The sequence below is a fragment of the Notolepis coatsorum genome, assembly GCF_963971535.1.
Source record: "Notolepis coatsorum genome assembly, chromosome: 9".
NCBI lineage: Eukaryota > Metazoa > Chordata > Actinopteri > Aulopiformes > Paralepididae > Notolepis > Notolepis coatsorum.
In genome coordinates this window covers 142,718,344-142,737,221 of record NC_140173.1, presented here as the reverse complement: position 1 = coordinate 142,737,221, position 18,878 = coordinate 142,718,344, and positions in this window count along the sequence as shown.

Here is an 18,878-nt window from a genome sequence, read left to right as displayed (position 1 = left end):
AGCTTGTCTGACAGCACAACCACACTAGCTTGTCTGACAGCACAACCACACTAGCTTGTCTGACAGCACAACCACACTAGCTTGTCTGACAGCACAACCACACTAGCTTGTCTGACAGCACAACCACACTAGCTTGTCTGACAGCACAACCACACTAGCTTGTCTGACAGCACAACCACACTAGCTTGCCTGACAGCACAACAACACTAGCTTGTCTGACAGCACAACAACACTAGCTTGTCTGATAGCACAACCACACTAGCCTGCCTGATAGCACAACCACACTAGCCTGCCTGATAGCAGAACCACACTAGCCTGCCTGATAGCAGAACCACACTAGCTTGTCTGATAGCACAACCACACTATCCTGCCTGACAGCACAACCACACTAGCCTGTCTGATAGCACAACCACACTAGCTTGTCTGACAGCACAACCACACTAGCTTGCCTGATAGCAGAACCACACTAGCTTGTCTGATAGCACAACCACACTAGCTTGCCTGATAGCAGAACCACACTATCCTGCCTGATAGCAGAATCACACTAGCCTGTCTGATAGCACAACATCAATTAGCAGTTTTTTTTGTTTGTTAAAAGCCTCCTTTAAGAAGGAAAATAAAGGCACACACCACCCAAATTTTAAAGACAATTCTGTCCGTAATCTCAACACACAACCTACAAAACTATTGTGTACAAATGTATTTGGTTTGAGAGTTACTGAGTGAACGAGTTGGAATGTGTGATATTAATCCAGGAAGTATAAAATAACAGCTCCTTTGTGAGTGACCTTCATAATATGTTTATAATTTTTATCATTTCAGTTAATAATAGCCTACTTTGTGGAATATGTGACACCATAATGACATCACACCTTCCAACACTTAAAGGAACACGCCAACATGATGGGAAATGCGCTTACGGTCTTCTCTGTCAGACAAGAAAATATATACCAATTTCCTCTCTGTGCATTCAGTAGTAAGCTATCCGGCTGCAAATAAGTCTAGCTTAGCACAAACGGACCACTAGTCTAGCTTAAAACTCCGGGAGAGATGTTTTTGGCCAACAGCTTTAGGCTAGCTGGTCCGTATCCGCTTGTCTGACTCTGGGAGAAGACGGCTGCGCATTTCCCATAATGTTCCTTTAAACTCCAATAACTCTCAAACCAATTTAATTTGTACAAGACTGTTTGTAGTTTTGGGATGTGTGAGTCCATAGGTTTTCAATCATGTCCCTTCATATCTGCCACTTGGAAAAGCCGGATGATCCCAAGAATTTCCCTATCAAATTACATAGTAAACTTAATGGAGTTCTACAGTTTGGTTCTTCAGTGCAAGGGTTCATGTGAAGAACTGCCACCAGGTCACAGCCAAGGTACTACTTCCGGTGTGATGGGAAACATACACAGGAACCTTCTGGAACTGTAGTCTAGTCAGAGTCCCCAACTACACCATAAACATATCAAAACAGTGGTGTTGTTGTTTTTTTTACTCCTCAAACACGGTTTCCATGGAAATTGTTCCAAATAGACGTATTTGAAGCACAATAGCTCTATTCTCTGATTCCACAAATAAACAAAATGACCTAAATCTGGGGGGAAAATAATGCCTTAAAGGTGGGGTAGGCAATTTCTGAGAAATGACAGAAAGGAATGAGCTTACATGATGTCCAGCAGAAATAGAGCGAGCTCTGCGTTCCTTTCCAAGTGCGCCTACAGGCGCCGTGGGCTAGGCACACGCAACAACGGTTTCCAATAGACTCCCAGAGGCACAAGCAGCTTCACGTTGGATTATTATTGTTTAATTTGTTTGCCTTTCTACTTTTCTCTTATCCCCTATTTTAGTCATTATGCCAATTCCTTTCCTGGTCGTTGCGCTGCCCTCCTGTTGGTCTGGGGAGGGTGTAGACTACCACATGCTGCCCTACTGTCGGTCTGGGGAGGGTGTAGACTACCACATGCTGCCCTACTGTCAGTCTGGGGAGGGTGTAGACTACCACATGCTGCCCTACTGTTGGTCTGGGGAGGGTGTAGACTACCACATGCTGCCCTCCTGTTGGTCTGGGGAGGGTGTAGCCTACCACATGCTGCCCTACTGTCGGTCTGGGGAGGGTGTAGACTACCACATGCTGCCCTACTGTCAGTCTGGGGAGGGTGTAGACTACCACATTCTGCCCTACTGTCAGTCTGGGGAGGGTGTAGACTACCACATGCTGCCCTACTGTCGGTCTGGGGAGGGCGTAGACTACCACATGCTGCCCTACTGTCGGTCTGGGGAGGGCGTAGACTACCACATGCTGCCCTACTGTCGGTCTGGCGAGGGTGTAGACTACCACATGCTGCCCTACTGTCGGTCTGGGGAGGGTGTAGACTACCACATGCTGCCCTACTGTCGGTCTGGGGAGGGTGTAGACTACCACATGTTGCCCTACTGTCAGTCTGGGGAGGGTGTAGACTACCAGATGCTGCCCTACTGTCGGTCTGGCGAGGGTGTAGACGACCACATGCTGCCCTACTGTCGGTCTGGGGAGGGTGTAGACTACCACATGCTGCCCTACTGTCGGTCTGGGGAGGGTGTAGACTACCACATGTTGCCCTACTGTCAGTCTGGGGAGGGTGTAGACTACCACAGCACATGCTGCCCTACTGTCGTTCTGGGGAGGGTGTAGACTACCACATGCTGCCCTACTGTCGTTCTGGGGAGGGTGTAGACTACCACATGCTGCCCTACTGTCGGTCTGGCGAGGGTGTAGACGACCACATGCTGCCCTACTGTCGGTCTGGGGAGGGTGTAGACGACCACATGCTGCCCTCCTGTCAGTCTGGGGAGGGTGTGTAGACTACCACATGCTGCCCTCCTGTTGGTCTGGGGAGGGTGTAGACTACCACATGCTGCCCTCCTGTCGGTCGGGGGAGGGTGTAGACTACCACATGCTGCCCTACTGTCAGTCGGGGGAGGGTGTAGACTACCACATGCTGCCCTACTGTCGGTCTGGGGAGGGTGTAGACGACCACATGCTGCCCTACTGTCGGTCTGGGGAGGGTGTAGACTACCACATGCTGCCCTACTGTCGGTCGGGGGAGGGTGTAGACTACCACATGCTGCCCTCCTGTTGGTCGGGGGAGGGTGTAGACTACCACATGCTGCCCTACTGTTGGTCGGGGGAGGGTGTAGCCTACCACATGCTGCCCTACCGTCGGTCTGGGGAGGGTGTAGACCAGTACCACATGCTGCCCTACTGTCGGTCTGGGGAGGGTGTAGACCAGTACCACATGCTGCCCTACTGTCGGTCAGGGGAGGGTGTAGACTACCACATGCTGCCTTACTGTCGGTCTGGGGAGGGTGTAGACTACCACATGCTGCCCTACTGTCGGTCAGGGGAGGGTGTAGACTACCACATGCTGCCCTACTGTCGGTCGGGGGAGGGTGTAGACTACCACATGCTGCCTTACTGTCGGTCTGGGGAGGGTGTAGACTACCACATGCTGCCCTACTGTTGGTCTGGGGAGGGCGTAGACTACCACATGCCTCCTCTGATACGAGTCGCTGATGGAGTTGCCAGCCACTTCTTTTCACCTGACAGTGAGGAGAGAACGTAACACGTGCCGGCTGTAGTTCATGCTATCTCCCGCAGATCCCCTCCCTGCTGAACAGGTGCCCCGCCCGACCAGTAGGAGTCGCTATTGCAACAACCAGGACTCGTACCCCGCCGGCCAACACCGCTAATTGTGTTCATGAGGGATGACTGACCAAGCCGGAGGTACCGCTGACACCGGGACACCTATATTCGAATACCAACCGTTTTGTGCGTTTTGCGAATCTGATTGGCCACTGACGTTTCTGGTCATGTGACATGTGCGCCCAATCGCGTGACGAGCTGTGTCTTTGCCCATTTCCGCGTCGAACAGCCTGCAAACTACCTAACGCCTAGTTTATCACTGGTTAAGCTTAGGCGCTCTTTCGAAGTTGGTTAAGGTTAGAGTTTGTCTTAGAGCAGGGCGATAGAACGCCAGCCCTGATTCCAAACTCTAACCTTAACCAACTTCGAAAGAGTCGCCTAAGCTTAACCAGTGATAAACTAGGCGTTAGGTAGTTTGCAGGCTGTTCGACGCGGAAATGGGCAAAGACACAGCTCGTCACGCGATTGGGCGCACATGTCACATGACCAGAAATGTCAGTGGCCAATCAGATTCGCAAAATGCACAAAACGGTTGGTATTCGAATAGACGGCACCAGGACACCAGCACCAAGTTGGATGATTATAAAACTCATCAAAAATGTCCTGGCCTCTTATTGGCAGGTGGTTTTGCACACTGTGTGTACTTTTCAACAAGAACGTTTTCAGTCACAGACACCATTTGATTTATCGATAGCCGTGGTCGAGATGTAAAGAGAATTTCACCAAAAATTACCCAAATGGTTCTGCAAAAAAAAAAAACTGCCTGCCCCACCTTTAAGTTCATTTTGTGTTTCCCTTCCTTCGGTAAGTCAAACTATGAAGACTGCTTTAAGAAGACATCATGGATTTTAACTCACCAATGTGTCTCCCGACAACACCTCGAGTAGTGAGATCAAGTTATGTCCATCTCGTAAGTCTTCGTACAGGTCATTTATATGCTTCCGTACCTGAGGGCAGAAGAGAGAAAAACAAATAATAACTCCACTGTAATAATCATGTCGTTAGCAGGCAACCAAGAACTAGAACGAGGTATTGCATCGGGAAAAAAATCGACTTGAATGAGACGTGCCACAGACTGTTTCCAACAGCTATCATCTATATTAATAATACATGATGAAAGTGAATTCATTGGCTTGATTAACAGTCCTTTTAATGACAAGACTACGATTGAGTTACGGCTACAGGCTGGGTGTTAGGGGACCTGTTGACAGGAATGATTGGGGTTTAAAGGTGCTATAGATAACAATGGGCACAGGGCACAATGTCACAGGATGCAATGTCACAGGGTACAATGTCACAGCAGGGCACAATGTCACAGGGCACAATGTCACAGGGCACAATGTCACAGGATGCAATGTCACAGGGCACAATGTCACAGAGTAGAGTGTCACAAGGTTAGGGCTGTCTTAATTTCTTCGAAGGTTCGAAGCTTCGTTCGATGGGCATGGGATTCGAATATGAAAATAAAATGTGACAACAACAAAAAATAATAATACAAAAAAATTTAAAAAAAATTTGTGTGTGTGCAAAATCAACTCTGCCTCTCTTTGTTAACTACAACAAGCAATGCTGTTTGTTATTTAAGATGAGGTCGGACTCGGCACTGACAGATTTGTGTTCATTGTGCTGCTTTTATAAAGCCTCAAATGACGGCTTACAATATTTCATGAAAGCAAAGTGTTTTGTTTGTCTAAGATTTAAAAAGGTTTAAACTTTACAGCACTGACAAAGTTGAACAAGGTGCTGTACAAGTCCCACAACATAAAAAAATTACAATATATATATATATATATATATATATATATATATATATATATATATTTATTTATACTTTTTTTCTTTTTTCTAATCTCGAAGTTTCGAATTAAAATCGAATCTCGGCCCCGAAGCTTCGAATTCCAAAAAAATATTCGAAGGTCAGCCCTACACAAGGTACAATCTCACAGGGTACAATGTTACAAGGAAAGAAACTGTTGCATAATCAAAGTCGTGAAGAACAGTGTATGTTGTTGAGACGCTGTTATCAGCCCAACCAAACAGTGGGTTGTTTCATGTCAAGTCATGTCTGTTGTTTTTCCCACCCCACAACATTAACGATTTATTTTTGTCAGGAATAACATCTCACTGGACCAGTAGACTCGCCTGATCGGTTTTCTGTGTCGTCAGACCTCTGTGTCAGACCTCTGCCTATAGTTTGCAGTAAAATAATTCATTACAGATGAGACGTGTTACTGAGGCTCATCTAAATAGACGGCCGCACTCTGTGGATTCTGCTTTATTGATTCATGGTCGGTTGACTCGGTTGGGAAGATATCTTTGCGGATGGAAACATAGGAAACTCTCACACACTCACAAAGACACAACACGTGTACATTTCCAAGTATGTGGAGTGTAGAATCTATGCACCAAGTACACTTTAGAGGTGAAAAGTACCACAATTCTGCATTTGGTTTGATTTGAAGTATAGAACAAAACCTTAAAGGTGCAATTAGATACAATTTGTATGCAGAGTAATCATTCAAAATAAATACTTTTAGCTTTTAGAAAGGTGCGGAATGAAAGTATTGCTTTCCCCCCCAATTTTTTTTTGATTAATGAATTTATCATAAATAAATTATTTGCGGGTCCAAAATCAATGCTGTTGTTTACATGTTGCATGCATGTATCCTCTTCCTACTTCCCATTTCCTCACGTGGAATGCACCTGATTAGATAAATGACATGCTGGTGCTCTAGTGCAGTGGTTCCCAAACTGTGGTGCGCGCACCCCTTGTGGTGCGCGAGCGCCCTCTAGGTGGTGCGTGACATGAAAAGGCTAATGGTGGTAAATATTTTTAATTATTATTATTCTTTTACAATAAAATTTCATAAAAATCTTAGTCAAACCTTTAGTATTATGGATATTAAACATGCTGGCAGAGTACATGCATCCATGTTGTCGTGAACATTTTAATTAAATAAAGAAATTCCCTATCCATAGTCGCCGTGGGAAGAGATAAAATAAAAAATAAAATCTGTGCACGGAGACCAGCAAAAAAAATTTCTAACAGAAACCCATTGGGGGGTGCGTCAGCTAGGTCGGGAGGTGACAGGGGGTGCACGGCCAAAAAAGTTTGGGAACCGCTGCTCTAGTGCGACATCTAGTAGCTGGATGTTATCTACAGAACCTTTAAACCCCAATCATTCCTGTTAACAGGTCCCCTAACACAATCGTAGTCTTTGACGCACCACTACTGTGTCATTAAAAGGACGTGCCAGCAGCACGCCTCCCATTATATACCTGTTTATTCAGCATTGTGCTTCAGTGACAGGTTACACTGAAACTCGTTTAAGAAAACCTGAATGGGTGTGAGCCTGCGAACCGCAATGCTAAGCCGCTTGTAATAATGACACGGTCCCAGACGTGTCAAACATGCGTCTGCCTTCGACCTTTATTTACCTCGGGAAGATTGTCTGAGAACAAACACACTGACTGAGTTCACAAATGGACTGCTTCACACCCTCACACAGTCACACACGCGACTCACACACACACACAAGCGCACTGCTTCAAACGTACACACAGTCACACACACATTCCTGCCTGGGATCTGTTAAATATAAACTGCTACTGTATCATCCACTGAGTGTGTGTGTGTGTGTGTGTGTGTGTGTGTGTGTGTGTGTGTGTGTGTGTGTGTGTGTGTGTGTGTGTGTGTGTGTGTGTGTGTGTGTGTGTGTGTGTGTGTGTGTGTGTGTGTGTGTGTGTGTGTGTGTGTGTGTGTGTGTGTGTGTGTGTGTGTGTGTGCGTGCGTGCGTGCGTGCGTGCGTGCGTGCGTGCGTGCGTGCGTGCGTGCGTGCGTGCGTGCGTGCGTGCGTGTGCATATACATGTATGCGTGTTTTCTGTGTCCATTCGCTAAAGTATCTTAGCAACCATTAATGATGAGTCATGAACCAAAAAGCAGAATGCTCATTGGGGCCAGAATCAGACCCACACCCTGTACTGACTGTGTCCACTATGAGTTTGTCTTTGGCAACCATGTATGATGTCATTGCCCTCCGACTCCCCTTGTGTTGAGCGTTTCACAGTTCCACCCCCTACGCCCTTCGAATAATCCCCCCCCCCCCCCCTACCCCTCACTTCCCGCCGTTCCCGGGCATCGATTACATGTCACCCCCCAGATAAAAGCCCCAGCGTATGGTCCTGCCACCCTTATCTCTGGTCCACTAAGCACTATCAGCCGGCCACTTAAACAACAAATCAAGACCCAGGCTTCTCTATCCAGCAGGCCCCGTCTCCCCTTCCTGGCCTGAATACCGCGCCTCTGATATCACCCCCCCCCCCCCCCCCCCCCTGCCTCCTGACCTGCTTTCAGACACAGGCCTCTCATATCAGTGCTAATATCACCAGCTAACAGTCACAGCTGTGGAGCCAAAATAGACTTATGTATGTGTTACTGGGTCAGCCAAATACTACCCCCCCCACCACAACCACCACCCCACTGACACACACACACAAACTATTACTCAGCACCTCTTGATTGCTAATGGGCAATGTCATGGGGTACAATGTCACAGGGCACAATGTCACAGAGTACAATGTCACATGGTACAATGACACAGAGTACAATGTCACAGTGTGTAATGTCACAAGGTACAATGTCACATGGTGATACAATGTCACAAGGTACAATGTCACAGGGTACAATGTCACAGGGTACAATGTCACAGGGTACAATGTCACAGAGTACAATGTCACAGTGTGTAATGTCACAAGGTACAATGTCACATGGTGATACAATGTCACAAGGTACAATGTCACGGGTACAATGTCACAGGGTACAATGTCACGGGTACAATGTCACAGTGTGTAATATCACAGGGTACAATTTCACAAGGTACAATGTGGCAGGGTACTATGTCACAGGGTACAATGTCACAGGGTACAATGCCAGCCGACCCAGACACATGACGATGATGATGATAACGTTCAGAAATCATCTGGCTGGCCCACATGATATTAGAGATGAAAAAGGGGGGTACCTTCATATTTACTTCAGTTATTTTGATTTGCCAAAGACTGCAAGGGAGAAAGTAGGCCTATATATTTATGTATTTTAATAAATGTTTGTAGTTTTTGTTGATCAGTGAGGTCCCACCGTGATTCCCACCAGTGCAGCCGCCCAGTGAAGATCAAACTATTAAGTATTATGGCTGAATTGTATTGTTCAAGTTCAAGTTCAAGTGTGTAGGTTCATGATTTGACGGAGAGATACTTTAATTATTTTATTGTTACAACCAATTTTAAAGGTACATATTTTAAGCTAACCTTTGAGAAAAGGTAGCATGTGGTAGTCTATTCGTATCTTTACTCATTTTCATTGTTACTACTACAATACCCATAAGCCTCGCCAGTATTTGACCAATCACAAGAACACTACTACTCTAACGTTGATATACATCAGACCGGGCCTGTTTGGGAGGGGAAACCACTTGGGGAGTAAACAGGGGTTAAGCAACGTTTGTTCACAAACTAACTACTACTTTAGGACAAAACAAACAAACAAATAAATCATGCCAAAGTCATTACCTCTTAGTTTTAGGTTAAGCTAATTTGTTATGTGTTTGCTAACTATGTGAAGGCAAGCCTGTATTGGTATGGCTGTGTAATATAGTGTAGCTAAGATGGTGGTTGTAGTGTAATAGTGTAACTAAGCTAGTGGTTGTAGTGTAATATAGTGTACTGTAGCTAAGCTAGTGGTTGTAGTGTAATAGTGTAACTAAGCTAGTGGTTGTATTGTAGTGTAGCTAAGCTAGTGGTTGTAGTGTAATATAGTGTACTGTAGCTAAGCTAGTGGTTGTAGTGTAATAGTGTACCCAAGCTAGTGGTTATATTGTAGTGTAGCTAAGATGGTGGTTGTAGTGTAATATAGTGTAGCTAAGATGGTGGTTGTAGTGTAATATAGTGTAGCTAAGCTAGTGGTTGTAGTGTAATATAGTAGTCTGCTAAGCTAGTGGTTGTAGTGTAATAGTGTAACTAAGCTAGTGGTTATATTGTAGTGTAGCTAAGATGGTGGTTGTAGTGTAATATAGTGTAGCTAAGATGGTGGTTGTAGTGTAATATAGTGTAGCTAAGATGGTGGTTGTAGTGTAATATAGTGTAGCTAAGCTAGTGGTTGTAGTGTAATATAGTAGTCTGCTAAGCTAGTGGTTGTAGTGTAATAGTGTAACTAAGCTAGTGGTTATATTGTAGTGTAGCTAAGATGGTGGTTGTAGTGTAATATAGTGTAGCTAAGATGGTGGTTGTAGTGTAATATAGTGTAGCTAAGCTAGTGGTTGTAGTGTAATATAGTGTACTAGTCTGCTAAGCTAGTGGTTGTAGTGTAATAGTGTAACTAAGCTAGTGGTTGTATTGTAGTATAGCTAAGCTAGTGGTTGTATTATAAATTATAATATAGTGTAGCTAAGCTAGTGGTTGTAGTGTAATATAGTGTAGCTAAGCGAGTGGTCTGTAGTGTAATAAAAAGTAATGTAGCTAAGCTAGTGGTTGTATATATTGTAATATAGTGTAGCTAAGCTAGTGGTTGTATTGTAATATAGTGTAGCTAAGCTAGTGGTTGTAGTGTAATATAAAGTAGTGTAGCTAAGCTAGGGTGACCATATTTTGATTTCCAAAAAAGAGGACATGCTGGCCCCAGCCTCGAGATACTTAATGATACTTTGCACAATCAAAGGCCACCTTCATTTCACTACAGTATGTGTCTTGTGTATGTATGTGATGAATAAACCTCTTGAATCTTGAATCTCTACTCAAAGTTTACTCAAAGATGCCTTATTGTTTTAACCTCTTAACATGCACCCAGAAAAGCGAAAAGATTTTTTACTTGAACTTGAGGACTGCATACTTTTTTTGCAAAGCGTATCTTTATACGTTATGCTTATAGCACATGCATAAGCCTGGTCTCGTTTGAAAGATAACATTCTGAAGTTACTAATGCAAAAAAGGAAAATCACTTTTAGTGCTAATGAAATAGAGTAGCATAGGTCTGAACTTGAGTTGAACTTGAACTTGTGTACTCACAGTTTTCTGTAGTGGTTGCAATATCCCAAATTTAACTACATAACATGAGCCCAGAAAAGCTGCAATTTTTTTTACTTGAACTTGAGGATTGCATACTTTTTTTGCAAAGCTTATCTTTATACTTTATGCTTATAGCACATGCATAAGCCTGGTCTCTTTTGAAAGATAACATTCTGAAGTTTCTTACACAATAAATAAAAATCACTTTTAGTGCTAATGAGTTGTTTAGGGCTGAACTTGAGTTGAACTTGAACTTGTGTACTCACGTTTTTGTGTAGTAGTTGCAATATTCCAAAATAATGTATATTTTTTGTATAAGCTGGAAAACACCGCAAATCCATAGTCTGAAGTCTTATGTAGTACAGGTCCAAATTTTATAAAAATTCATTCAGAAATGAGGCTTCTAGAGACATCCGGGTAAACCGTGTGCCAAGAGAAAAGCTCTCCATCTCTCCATTTCCTCATCCAAGAATCAAGAATCAAGAGGTTTATTTGTCACATACATACCAGGGCATACAGTGAAATGCGGGTGGTCATGCCTGCATCGATTGTGCGATAATACAATAATAAAATAGACATGCATTCGGAATTTTTATCACTTCCTGTCTTCGCTTGTACATTTTCACCTAGATCCCTGATTCGCACACCCCCACGTGGGATATCACTGGAAAGTTACACTCATTGTTGGCTACAAGTTACAACGCTGACCAATCATTTTCGCAATCGGCGGATGATTGACAGTTCTGGAGCCTTGAGAGTCCGGGGTAATAATATGATGTGCGCGCGTAAAAAGTTGCACGCCTGACATATCGGCATGTAACTCGAGAACCGAGGCATGGATTTTGACGAGTGAGATGGCATTAGAACGGCAACAAATCGTGCTTTAATTCGGTAATTTATATGTTTGGCGGAAAAAAATGCAGCCCCAAGCCTTCAGACGCTTGCAAAGTGCAGTGAAACTGAAACTGAAACTGAAAAATAATGAAACCCGGACATTTTCATGCATTTATAAAAGAAAACCGGACGCCCCGGACACAGGGACGCGGGAAGTCCGCGGGAAGTGGGGGTGCTGAGATATCAATCGTTTTTGATAAATTTTTTTTTTATATACTTTTTTTTTAATTTTATATAAAATATATATATTATATAATTATACTTGTAGTTGTATTGTCTGCGCGACATCGCCACCACGCAACACGTCAAAATGCTCGCTATCTGCAAACAGCTCCACTGTCTGTCATGTCATAACCAACACTCTCGTTCACTAGAGGATACCGCTGCCCAACTCCGCGCTCTGAGCGTGCGAGACAAACAATGTAACCGTTCTGATGCACACATCACAGCCCAGCTTACCCCACCTGGCTGTTGCGCCCAGGGGTGTAGCTCCAAATTCTGGGCCCCATGAAAGAATGTATTTGTCGGCCCCCAGTGAATGCGAGCGCGCGCAAGCGGAATTTTTTTTGGCCATTTTCTTATTGATGAAAACGCATAATATGGTTTTTACCTATACATTCGGATCAGCAGTTCAGCACCTGCACTGTTGGTGGGTGAGCCTAGTAAAGGATGTCACATTGCGTTCATCTTCAATGAATGGACCAATGCAATAGTCTACCAAAGCCCCCCCTCTCTCTCTATATATCTCACACACACACACACACACACACACACACACACACACACACACACACACACACACACACACACACACACACACACACACACACACACACACACTTCAGAAACAAACATATATCAATGAGAGCATCAATAATACACCTGAGTGATGTCTAGTAAAAAAAAAAAAAAAAAAAAATGGGCCCCCCCCCCCCCAGTGCTGGGCCCTTGGAATCATCCTAAGCTACCCCCCCCCAGCTATGCCCCTGGTTGCGCCCTCCCTCTGCAATTCGTTCCCCGCATACATGATCGCCGACATGCAAAAGGTCTTCGACCACCCTCCCGGGGGCTCGGATAGTTCTGCTGGCTTGTTCATATATTCCTTTACTGCGAATTCAGCCGCTGTGTCTATTTTTTTTACCAACGGATTTCCAGTTCCGCGTTGACGCTTCCAGGCCGCGTCTATTCGAATCCCAACCGGTTCATGCGTCGGCTACACGCTGTTAATAACACTGCATTATCGAGACAGCGCCCCTATGACGATCTGAATGAATTCCAAGAGTAGGGTAAATCTGCAGTGCTGTCCGCTCTGTGACATGAGTAGCCTCGGTTACAAATTTGGAATAAAATCCAAAACAACCTTGCAGTTGCAGTTACACTCCCATCCAGCAGGGGGTGCTGCAGCCCCTGCCGCACCCCCCCTTCCCGCGTCCTTGCCCGGACAGGGTGTGAAAAGAGGACATGTCTGGGTAAAAGAGGACGTTTGGTGACCCTAAGCTAAGCTAGTGGTTGTAGTGTAATATAAAGTAGTGTAGCTAAGGTAGTGGTTGTAGGGTAATAGCCTCCTGAGACCCAGCAATTCATTTTTGTACACTGTAGTGCACATTAGGTGTAGCTTGATTCCTCTAATACTATACATGTCACTCTATTGAGTCCCGACGTTCCTTACAGAGGACAACCGTAGCTTTCCAATGATATATCATGTGTTGGGGTGTGATCATGCAAACTTGCCTTTTTTTTGTCTTTTCAAAATGGCTGCCAACACAAAAGGCACATTGCACGGAAAAAATAAAGATAAGCATGATATTCATATTTAAAATGTTTTTGAATGTTATATTTTGATTGTTTTTAGTAAGTAAACATCTAAGGAACATTTTGAGAGAGTTGTCAGAGGAAAAACATGAATTGATGAATGTACACTGTAGTACACATCAGGACTTACTGTATGTTTGTTTCATATTTATTTAGTAGACAGCTCTATGTCAGAGTGTGAGAGACGAAAGATGAAGAGCCAGATGAAGTTGATGAAGACCATCAGTCTTCTGGATGCTCTTCAGAAAATGGGCCTGCCTGCTACTGGGACAATTCAGAAGAAACAAATCTGACATTTTCTTTTCTTCTTTGTCACGCACCCTTTTGGCCAGTGAAAAGACTGATGCAATTTTCATAATTCCTATGTAAGATGCTTATTGTTTTTTACGATCAATGAAGTGCGGTTGTGCACTACAGTGCACATTTTATAAAATATTAATAGAGTAAAGTGCACACAAATATATATCTTTGAAATGTGTTCTTTAGCACCCAACCACTTAAATTATCCCCATAAAATACAAGTGACAACACTTTTTCTGGGTCTCATGAGGATAAAGTGTAGCTAAGCTAGTGGTTGTAGTGTAATATACAGAAGTGTAGCTAAGTTAGTGGTTGTATTGTATAGTGTAGCTAAGCTAGCGGTCTGTATTGTAATATACTGTGGTGTAGCTAAGTTAGTGGTTGTATTGTAATATAGTGTAGCTAAGCTAGTGGTTGTAGTGTAATATAGTGTAGCTAAGCTAGTGGTTGTAGTGTAATATAGTTTAGCTAAGCTAGTAGTTGTAGTGTAATATAGTGTAGCTAAGCCAGTGGTCTGTATTGTAGCCTACACCTATTCAACCTGAGATGGGATGTTGAAGTTGAGGAATTGAAAAAGCACAGTGCCATTTCAAATACACTTGAACATATGGATTATAAATGTGTATAGCCTACAGCTGAAAGTTGTTTTGATGTGTTGTAGCAACCCTCTGGCATTGTGCTTGTTGTTGTAAGTCAGCTGTTTTATAGCCTGGCACCTGTGCGTCATGTGCGCTACCTCATGCAGGCCAAGTCTTTAGTAGTAGGTCAAGGTTTCTATATTACCGGTATTAAGTTTAATCTAATCAATTCTGTCAATTAATTCCATGTGCTTTCATCAACATTGAATTTAGGAGCCACACAAGGCTTTTCCAGTAATTAAGTAATGCCATTCTTCATCTTGTAATCGTTCATGGCAAGGGTGGACAAAACAGGTTTTGGGTATCGTTAATTGCCTTGCATCTGTTTTGTGATCATGGAACAAATTCTTGGTGGTGTGATTTCGCAGGGAAACATTATCCCACGTCATTGCTGCGTCGTGTCGTGTGTGGATTTCCAATTTCAGTGTGGTTTGGTTTGTAAATTGGGCCACTGTATGTCATAAATGCCAGGGGCTGCTTTTTGATCCCAATCCATCACTGGTTGTACCCATGACCTTTTTCTTGTTCTTCTCAAATGTCTAAACGCAAATCTCATTCAATTATGCTCAACTCTGCTCCTGTCAAATGTCAGACCAATTGAATGAGTACAACCGTTTAAACCCAGCTACCTTGACAAACCCCTAGAGTAGAGACCATAGGACACGTCCGGAACCAGGCGGGTCTCAGAGCGATCACATGACTCCCCAGAGCCAAGAAGGTGAACTATCATGTGACCTTGATCTGGGGTTTAATGACTCAGTTATTGTGGTAGCGGCATACAGGCCTCCTTCAGCTAGTTCTGATGCTATTGATCATTTGATTGAATTGCTTGCTCAACATGACTCATCAGAAATGTTAGTACTAGGTGACCAAATTGTCTGACTACTGCTTCTGACCATTTGAAAGAAGTCTGCAGCAGTTTCAATTTATAACGCTGAATTACTGACCCTACTAGGTCTAATCTAAAAGACCACACAAAGTCAACCTTGATTGACTTAATCCTTAAACCTAAACAGAATAGATTCATGTCTGCCTCTAGTGTTCTTGATTTAGGGATAAGTGATCAATAGCCTGTATTAGAAATGTTGAATTGAAAAAAAAACACAATCAAGAGTTGTTGCCAAGAAGGAATTTAAGAAACTTCAACAAAAAAGCCTTTATATTTGACCTTTGTCAAACCAGTCGCATTTCTCTCGGCTCCCAGCAGCGGCAAAACGCAAAAGAACAATAACAAGGTTTTCTGCACATTTTCTACTCTCCCTCCTGTGGATTACGGATTCGTACCTTAATTCACCACTGAAGCTACACTGGACAGAAGTGGAGAGAAGCGAAAGCGTGGATAGAGAGGCCCATTGCGATTTCTTTGGAACAGCGGCGATTCATGCCATGTTGACCTCAAATCCGGAAAAAAATCATTAACCCCCGACCGGCAGTTTTTTTTTAATATTTTATTATTATCTTTTTCCCCCCTCCTTTTTTCCGATTTTTCTCCCATCCCACTGTTAGTCGTTATGCCAATTCCCAACCCCCTTCCTGGTTGTTGCGCACTCTCCCCTACACTGTTGGTCCGGGAGGCCGGAGACTGTCACATGCTTTCCTCCGACGCATGTGCAGCCAGCCGGCAGCCAGCCTGGCAGCGCAGATTCTCACCGGGGAGAGTGTAACGTGTGGAAGGTCACACTACCTCCCTCCAGATCCTACCCTCGCTGTGCAAGCGCCCCGACCGAACTGTAGGGGTCGCTGTCCACAATGCCCAGGACCCACCCATCAGCTTTCCCGCCCCTAACACTGCCAATTGTGTTAGTATGAACGACCAGCCAAGCTGATAGCAACGCCGAGAGCTGGATTCGAATCCAGCGTCTCCAGCGTTGATGGCGAGCGCCTTGCCCACTACACCACCTAGCCGCCCCAACCGGCAGGTTTGATCGAAGATCCTATTATACTTGCTACTCCCGTGAGATATAAATCTGAACCCAGGCCCTGGCAGTCACCACTCGACAACAAGCAGAAAACTCAGGCTATTAACGCAAGAAGCGGCAGTCCCCGCCACGACCAACACAATCAACACGACCAACGGCAACATCCCTCCACCGACGCCTTTTCTAATGACCACACGAGAGGCCTCAATGAGAAGGAAGGAACCGGGGGTTTCAACCGTGACGCCCAGCACGACGCGGGACACAACCAACGAGACAAATACATCGCCTGCTGGCCTGCTAGCAGAATCAATCCAGGACAAAGGACCCCCCCCCCTCCCCTCCCCCCTACCCCCACCTGGACCACCAGACGGAAGCAACAAAGAATTCTCGGGTTTTGATCCTTTGATATTTTTCCTTTGATCCCCGTTCTATACACTCAACCGGAGCTCCCTAGGTCTCCCTGGCACATCTGCCTACGTTGGAATTGCAATGACGATCGAATCTCACCAGGTGGCAGTATAGCCTACCTTTTGAACTCTGATAGTCCAGTTCAGACAGTGTCTCTACTGATCCCTTTCTGTCCTGACTCGCTCTGAGGGGGAGGAGCTCTTGCAGAGCAATCGCTCTGAGATTTTCTCACCTCAGAACCTATAGTTTCCCATATACACGAGTATACACATATAAACAAGTAATCGTGATCGCCGATGGGATCACTGGGATTATTCTTTTTGGAGTACCTTCTGGCTAAGGTAAGGTACATTCTATGTCTATTTTACCGAACCTGAAACATGTTTCTGTACCGATCACAGTGTCATATTTTTGGGGTAAGATTTTTGGTATATACCTTTGATTTGGAAGTATTTGGGGTTTCCCGAACGATTTGGGCATATTGCATGATATAACGCATCATATCTCGCAATCTATGAAAAAAGATTGAATTATTTTGGAAAGGGGCGATGTTTAGCGTGTAATAGCGCACAAACTACAGCATGTAGACATGAACTGGTTAGACAGTGTTGGACTATGAAAGATCCCTGTCAAATGAGCAATACTATTTCATTACTATATCAGTAAAAGACCCCAAGATAGAAATGAAAAACTACTCAATCGTCAGAAATGACAGGAACAAGTATGGAGGTGGTGTCTGCATGTACATACACAAGGATACCAAATGCATTAACCGTACTGACCTGAATCATAATACAATTGAAACGGTATGGGTTGAAATTTTGTTCAAAAGGGCTAAGACTGTACTAGTCGGCACAATCTACAGACCACCAGAACAGAGTGGCTTTTATGATACACTTGATTTTTTTTTAGCTGGGGTTGAAAATGTAGAAAATTCTGATAGAGGACTGGAACACGGATATGGGACGAAAAGAAGCACCCAGTTTGCTTCAGTTGGTTTTGTGATCTGCACAGTGTCAGCCAGCTAATCACCCAACCCACAAGAGTGTGTGATTCAACACAAACTACCATTGATCTCATTCTGACCTCTGACAAGTCCAGGATCTCCAATAAAGGGGTTATAGCATGCGGGTTAAGCGATCATTATATGATATTCTGTACTCGCAAAAAGCTAAAACAAAAGGCCGGCTGTCACAAAACTGTCATATCTAGGGACCTCAAAACCTTTAACCAAGAACTGGAGAGCCTAGACTGGTCAGATGAGCTCAGTGGTACACTAGTTGAAGAAACATGGCTTGGATTCAAGACCAATTCTCAACAATACTAAACAACATGGCCCCCCTAAGAACCACCAGGGTTAAAAATCGCACTGAGCCATGGATGCACTCAGACATACTGACCGCTATGAAAACCAGAGGAAAAAAATGCTCTGAACTTCATAAAAGTCAGTCAAAGCTTGCCAAAAGCTCAAACAGTGATCTCCAAGCCCACATGGTTAAACTCAAACAACAAAGAAACAGACTAAGGCCCCGTTTAGATGGAAACGCTAGCAGGTGAATCCGCAAAAATATTTTTTCGGATGTGCCTTTCGTTTATACGGAAACAGCGTTTTTTACGGGGTGAAACCGTAAAAAAGTGAGACCACCTTCCAGGGTGGAATTCCTAGAAACGCTAAACCTTTGCGCTCTCATCTAAACTGTCAAACCGCATAAAACGATGACGAAAGGGTTGTCAAGGCTCTCGTCGCGTGTACTGCTTACATCACAGGCATGCGCCAGTAGCCTAGAAGCGTAAATAAAGCATGTCTGATTCTATCCATGGCGATCAGTGATCACCTGAAGGCTACATTGGCAGTACTTTTAAATACACAAGAATCTGTCCCGCGGCGTGACTGGACCCACTGTCTGTGAGTGACTCTGCTTTGGTCCAATCACATTCCCCACCCACAGTCTGCGAATCAGAGGCAGAGTAGGGCGGGTCTTCACAGCACGTCATGTGACATATGCGCCAATCGTGTGACAGCGGGGCTCCGTTGTCTCGAGTTGTTACAGCCTCGTCTGCACGGAGAATTCCATCCCAAAACGCTCGTCTAAACGCAAAATTAAAAGTGAAACCGTAAGACGACTTTTGCGGTTTCTGTTCAGACTCTCTCCGTCTAATCTGCGCCTGGC